General features: G+C 48.0%; 1 protein-coding gene across 16 annotated transcripts in view; it reads right to left on the bottom strand.

Moving 5' to 3' along the window:
* The window catches only part of Ptk2 (protein tyrosine kinase 2), a 203730-nt gene extending 199484 nt beyond the window's left edge, over nt 1-4246 (bottom strand). For 11 of the 16 annotated variants that reach the window (XM_029548059.1, XM_029548051.1, XM_029548060.1 and 8 more), the window contains exon 1: nt 4064-4207. The gene's annotated coding sequence lies outside the window, so the exon portion shown is untranslated. Of the gene's footprint in view, nt 1-4063 lie in introns of all 16 variants that reach the window. The other 5 variants (XM_021216199.2, XM_029548063.1, XM_021216196.2 and 2 more) reach the window with 3 other exon arrangements.
* Nucleotides 4247-7422: the final 3176 nt, after the last annotated feature.

Consider the following 7422-nt stretch of genomic DNA (forward strand, 5'->3'; position numbering starts at 1 on the left):
AGACACTCCAGAAGAGGGCGTCAGATCTTGTTACAGATGGTTATGAGCCACTATGTGGTTGCTGGGATTTGAACTCCAGACTTTCAGGAGAGCAGTAGGGTGCTCTTACCCACTGAGCCATCTCACCAGCCCACTTAACTAATTCTTAACTGACTCCAAATAACCAAAATTTTGATACACTCAATGGTTAGTCTATATTGTGCTGTTTAAGTCAGAAGCTCTGGTTCTGAAAGTGCCAAGACAGAATCTAATTATATAAACTTCCCAGGTATCATCACTCACATTCTGAAAACCAGTTAAGCTTTGTCCAGTCCTGCAGGCCCTGGGAGGCCATTTCCCCTCCAGAGCTACCAATATGGGCCAGGTGACCCCCACAAGTTACTCTGAACTTCAACATCCAGGTCTTCTATATACACTAAGGATGATACAGCACCTGCAGAAAACAGTTCTCATAGGAATAACATTGAAGCAAAATCCCCATTCCAGGCTGGGAAGGAAAACTCTCCCAGGTTTCACAAGAAGGCAGTGACACACACACAGGGGCCCAGTGGTAAGATCACTCCCCTATTATAAGATGATTCCAGTCATTTTCTTTCCAGCAAGGGGAAATATTCATCAGTAAGTTCCACATAGAACTACTTTAATTAATTTTAAGGCTGATAAGGAAATATCTTCATGTCCATAAACTCTGGTCAACACTAGTAATGCTCTCTTCCAGCTCCAGCAGCACACTCACGCAAATTCTATTTCCCACTTCCAAGATTGCAGATTAGATACAACAGCACCCACTAAACCCCACTTAAACTGAAAGCTAAATCATATAGATTTCTCCGAATTATATTTCCATACTAGAACCCACTAAAGATAAAAATCTTTAAAAATTATAGATAATAGGCTTTATAATCAGCAATGCCTTTAAGGGGTTTTAAATACGATCTAGCACAATTCCTAGAAATTAGTACCAGAAACTGAGATGTATAAATTTCATTTCTTGTACATGAGGCTGCTTTTCTTCCATAGTCATAAACTTTTGCCAAAATGATGTAGAGGAACAAAGCCAAAAAGGCTCAAATATCCACTATTAATACAGTTCAGAGACAGTGGTCAAACACACCTTCTCAGAGTAGTCTAGTGAAACCGGTGAGTCTCAAGGGACTGGGAGGAGCCTGACAGCTGTACTCTTAAGGACCTTGGAGTGTATCACTACCAAAAGACAGACAGACAGACAGACAGACAGACAGACACACACACACACACACACACACACACACACACACACGACCATTAACTCTGTCAGCCTTTTAAATTTCTTGAACTTAAGTAATTCTAAAAGTACCAGGAAAAAAGTCGAATAACAATTTATTGCTGATTATTTTAGGAATCTTAGTCGAGGAAATAGTGATGAAAATATGTATTCTAAGTGGTAGACTCCAAGATTTAAAGCAAAGCCCACAGAAACCATAATTGTCTGATCTTTGCAGTACTAGGGCTCAAACGCAGAACTTCATGAACACTCGATACCACTGAGCCACACTCCCTATATGCTTCTCCAAATGTGGTGACTATCTTCACCTCCATTGCTGCTACCACCTCCGCTGCCAATGATGACCTCCATGATGATGATGATGATGATGATGATGACGACGACGACGACGACGACGACGACGACGACGACGACGACGACAACAACAACAACAACAACAACAACCACCAAGACCCCAAGACAACTGTGGGCTGGTAAGATAGCACCACAGGAAATAGCACTTGGCTGTAATAAGCCCAGCAACTTAAATTCAACCTCTGGTAGAAGGCAAGAAGCAACTCCTCAAAGTTGCTCTGACCTCCACACTTGCACTGTGGCACACGCCAATTTGCACACATATACACACACACACAAATAATGAAAAAAAATTAACTTTTAATGTGACTGAATTTAAAACATAAGTGACCCAGGTAAAAATTCATCTCAACTGAAAATGTCTGATCCAAACTAAAGAGATTTGCACACTATATGAACATGTTGAGTCACATCTTTTGAAACTCATTGTTAATTATTTTCTCAAAATTAAGACATAAGGGGGGAGTCGACTCAAAACTTCTGTGAACAAAGTTCCTACTTCTCTTACTCAAATTAACATCCCAGGAAAGGGCAATGATGTCAAAACTAGTTTTATTGCATTATACAGTGTGATATAAAATCCTTTCTTCCACATGCACAATCCTCTTTAAAGCAGCTTGGTTTAACACTGTTGTCTATTTTCTGAGGGAAGGACAGTGCCACTGATCAAACTCAGAACCTTTCACACTCAACACACAAAGAGCTAACTGCCCAGCCTACAAATGTCTTTTAGAGCTCCAAATTCCTATGGAGAAGAGTTATCTAACCAGCTCCAGAACAGGGTTTTGAGGACTGAGGGATTATGTAATTTCCAACAACAGGATTAGAGCTCCAAACTACTTCACATACCCTGCTTCTTCAGTGCTGCCTCCTCCCACCCTTCACAGCTACAGCTGGAACTCCACCCCCAACACTTCCTCGTTTAGTGGGCTGCCAGCCTCAAGAACAGTAGGTCCCATCTACTCAAGGGAGTTTGCCAAAGCACTCCTGGCCCCACACTATGGATTTTGAGCCAAAAGGACTTACCTGTCCAGGCATCGTCTCTGCATGATCCACACAGTCCTAAAAGCTGTGACTTGTGGGTCCCTCCCAAACAGAAGCCACCTTTGCCCGTAGATCACGTATAAGTTAGATTATATGACAATGTCCCTAACAAAATTCTTTCCAGGAAAACGTACTCTTGAAGCCTTTTAATAAACTCAAGTGTCTAGAAAGGAGGCCAGGGATCGGCCCACTTACGACAGCCACAAATATAAAACAACTAATAATGATACTGGGAACGACATCCACGTCCCTTAAAGTTTCCTGTTAGGGCTGGGGGCGTGGCTTTGTGGTCCAGCACGAACCGCGTGGGAAGCCCTTGTGTTTCATATGGGGGGGGGGGGAGTTCATGTTTAAATACTACACGAAACTCAACAGTATCACTGAGTGGAAATATTATCTATAGTGTACCTCCACAAAAATTAGGAGAATGCTAATGTTAGATGAACTAGCTCTTTTTTATGTCTGCAATCACAATACTTCTGTTCCAGGCCACTGTTCAGAGACCTGTCTTTCAAAGGAGACTTTTCATTCCTCACTTTATAAATACACACACACACACACACACACAGAGAGAGAGAGAGAGAGAGAGAGAGAGAGAGAGAGAGAGAGAGAGAGAGACGCTGCTATTTCCCTTCAAGTAGTAATAACCTATTACCACAACCATGATAAAGCTTCCATTCTAAGTAGAAATGCCAGCGCTGGTCAGAATTTAAAACGAACCCGCAAACTCTTACAGTGCCTTCAGCTCCAACCAATTTCAACCAGTCCCCATAATCATTACAGTATTGCTATTATCTCGGTCCCACTGCCAAACACCCAGCTGCAGTCTAACTATGCAAGAATGAGACACTGTTGAAATGGCTTTCAAAAAGAGCAACTTTCTCCTCAGCGAATTTCTCCGCAAAAAAAAAAAGAAAAAAAAGAAAAAAAGAAAGAAACCTTACAATTAAACGACACAAGTGCGCACACAGACACGATCGCTCCTCCGAGCGGTGCCACAAAAGCAGCCGGCGAGGACCGGCGGGGACAGGCAGCGCGCCGTGGCGGGGCTGGGTCGGGGCGGAGGGAACTTGGACAGCACAATGACTCTGGGGTTCGTGCGGTCGCACTGGAAGCCCCGCGCCGGCCACCCCGCGGCTGCTCGGCACTCCGCCTGCCACCTCTTTTGTTTTTCGGCTCTCGGGCCTCCCGGTCCCCGCCGCGCCCGCCCCGCCGGTCCCGGACCCCGCGGCCTCTCGCGCCCCAGCCCCGCGGCCTCCTCAGCCCTCCGGGCCCGGCCTGACGGGGAGCGAGGCCGGGACGCGGTGGGGGCCGTGTCCGCCGAAGCCCGCACCGCGGCCCGCGCCGCCCAACGCCCTGAGCCCGCGCCTCCGCGCCCCGCGGCCCGCGCCCCGCACTCACCGGCCGCCGCTGGGCGCGCGAGGCTGAGGCGGATAGACGGCAGCGGGGCGGCGCCGGCACCGGCAGCCGCGCTCTCTCCCACGCGCACGCCGGGCGCACGGCGGTCCGGCCGGCGGCGGTAGCGGGGGCGGCGGGCTCGCGCCCTCGGGCCGTGCTGAGTCGGCGCGGGCCCGCGCGTGCGCCGTGGCTGGGGAGCGCGCGCCCACACCTCGCGGCGCGCTACGCCTCACCTCAACGCGGAGCTCTACGCCTGCGCGGTGCGGGCCGCGCCTGCGCAGAGCAGTCCGGCGCGCCCCGGCTCCTAGTAAAGTGTATCCCAGCTGTGCGGGCGTGGCGACGTCCGCGGATAGCGCTGTTCCGGGATGACGAGGTGGCCCCTGTGGCCGCCGCAGGGTCTGCGGACTAGGCCTGGGTCCCACACGGTCTCGGGAGATCCTCAGCCGCACACACGCCCGCCCTGATCTTCTCCAGGCTTCACCGCTTCAATAGAGGTTCATGGGCTTTCTGTAGATGGGGAAACTGAAGCACAGAGAGTATTTTAATGGATCTCTGAAGACGGTCCGAAAGATCGTTTAGGAGTGCCTGGGGCCACTCACATTCCAGCCCCTTCCCGCAACCCCTGTAGATCTTAAGACTGGGGAAGCCTTTCGGGGACACTGGGTGGACAGGAGGGCCAGAACGAGAGAGCCACTGTGCGTGGCTGCTGGCATAAGAGCCAGTTCCAGCGCGGAACTTACCACGAAACGTGAGACTGGGGTTGGGGGGTGGGGAGGGACACCTTTGCCTGAATCAAGCAGGTGGCCCAGTCCTTCCGAGCCATGCCCAGTTTCCCTGAGTTTGTTTTTACGCGCAGGCACCCTACGGAGAGTCTTAAGCAGGAAGTGGTGACTGATTTATGTTCTCTGAAGGAAAAAAAAAAAACAAAAATCACTGGCATCCTTGCGGTAGGAAATGAAACCAGAAGCGGGGAACTTTCATTTTTAATGGTGTCATTTTGATCTTCGACCACAAGCCAACGAGCAAGCAGGACAGGCAGTGAAAGGTGAACCCGGGCCAATCACCAACCACTACATACCTGGGAGCTGTAATTTACTCAGAGCAGAACCAGGTATAATAAAACGCTTTGGGTTGTCGAAAGTTTGCCGTATTTTAGTGTTTCTTTTTTATTGTTTTTTTTTTTTTAATGAAGTGTATTAAACTTGGATTTAAACTAGTAGTGGTGGTTATGTTTGGGTTCCCCCCCCCCCAGATTTATTTATTTTATTATACTTGTGTGTGTTTTCCATGAGTGTATATATATGTGTATTACACACATGCCTGGTGCACGTGGAGGTCAGAAGAGGGTATTGGATCTCCCTTCTGAAATTAAAGATAGTCGTGAGCCAGCCACCATGTTGGTGTGGGAACAGAATCTAAGACCTCTCCATAGACAAGTGCTCATAACCACTGAGCTATCCCTCTAGCTCCAGTTTTGTTTTGTTTCGTTCTTGTTTGTTTGTGTGTTTGTTTGAGACATAATTTCATGTAGCCCAGGCTGAACTAAACCTTTCTGTGTAGGTGAGGATAGTCTTGAACACCAGCTCTTTCTACTTCCATCTTCTGGTGCTTACAGATTATGTCACAATAGCCAACCTATGGTGTTTTTTTCTGAACTTAAAATTAGAAGGGATTATGTCTCTGTGTCACCTCAGGGCCCTGGCACTGTTTCTTCAGCCCCATGTTAGTTGTCACTTCGGTAATATCAGCTGACTACTTTGTAACCCGAGCCACCCATTGCCCTGCTGTGCTCCCATCTAGGCTCCCTGCATGCTTACCCTGTTGTCTCCAAACCTATTGTTCAGACCAGTTCAGCACTGCTCTTGTCTGTCTCTTGATTGTCTCTGCTCTGGACTTCTAGATTCATAGAACAGGGACTTTGTTTTTTTCACCAGGCAGTCCCTGGCACACAGTAAATATTTATTGCATGGGTGAATGAAGCTTTGCATGGTGTAAAATGAGAGATTATTATTTAAAGTATCAGAAGAATAGGGGGGAGTGGCTTGGAGTGGTGACACAGAAGGGTTTGCATCAAAAATGGCTTTGTGAGGAGAGGTAGCACTGTGGTGAACTAAAAAGGGTCACCAAGTCTTAGACAGGCCTTCCAACAGGAGGCAGAATCTGGTTTTCACCCCTTGAATCTGAACAAGTTTCATAATTTGCTTTGATCACTATGATGCATCATAGGTGACATAGTGCAGATCACAGGACACCCAAAGCTGTCTCTTCTTAACCCTGCCAAAGGAGCCAAGGTTAGCCTCCTGAGCAAGCCACGTGGGACCCTGTCAGCAAGCTGCCAGCCTCTAGTCTTGTGAGCGAGGCTAGGCTGAGCCACCCAGCTCCAGCCAGATGGTCAGCAAATAGCAGCCTCCTGGGGCCTTCAGAGACCGGTAATGTCCAGCTGAATCCAGTCCACACCTCTAAATTGTGTCTTAGTTACTTTGTCAAAACACCATGACCAAGGCAACTTATAAAAGAAGGCAATGGGGGCTCACAGTTCTAGAGGGTTAGGGTGGGTGGCCATCATGCCAAGGAGCAAGGTGCTGGAGCAGTAGTGGAGAGTTTACCTCTTGGTCCACCAGCATGGAGAAGAGAGAGAGCTCAGTTGGAATGCTGCTGACTTCTGAAAACTCGAAACCTGCCCCCAGTGACACACCAAGGTCACATCTCTTAATCCTCTCCAAACAGTTCCACCAACTGGGGACTAAACATTCAGATATGTAGGCCTTTGAAGGCCATCTTCATTCAAAGCACCACAGTGAACAAATAAAACACAAATTAGTTTTAAGCCCCCAACCTGAGGTCGGTTGTAACACACCAGTAGCTATCAGAAACATTCCTCTCCTTAGACTTATTATGACATCTAAAATTCATCGCCTTGAAGGGCAACTTTGCTTATTTTTAACAGATGAAAATGCAGGCCGGGCATGGTGGCGCACGCCTTTAATCCCATCACTCGGGAAGCAGAGGCAGAGGCAGGCGGATTTCTGAGTTCGAGGCCAGCCTGGTCTACAGAGTGAGTTCCAGGACAGCCAGGGCTACACAGAGAAACCCTGTCTTGAAAAACCAAAAGAAAAAAAAAGAAAAAAAATTCTATTGCCATGGGAAGCCAAGAGCTATTACAAAACAGCAGAGGGTCTGCTGTGTCAGTGAGGCTGACAGATGGGAGAGAAGTGTCCAGAAGGCTGTCCTCATATGTCCTATCATAGCCTCATAACCCTGCGGGTGACCACCTGTTATCAACACCCTCGGTTTATGGATGTGAAAGCTGTGTCTCGGGATAAAAAGAATGAGTCAGGTAACAAGGTGAAAATTCAAGGCTG

The sequence above is a fragment of the Mus pahari genome, chromosome 17, assembly GCF_900095145.1.
Source record: "Mus pahari chromosome 17, PAHARI_EIJ_v1.1, whole genome shotgun sequence".
In the NCBI taxonomy this organism is placed as follows: domain Eukaryota; kingdom Metazoa; phylum Chordata; class Mammalia; order Rodentia; family Muridae; genus Mus; species Mus pahari.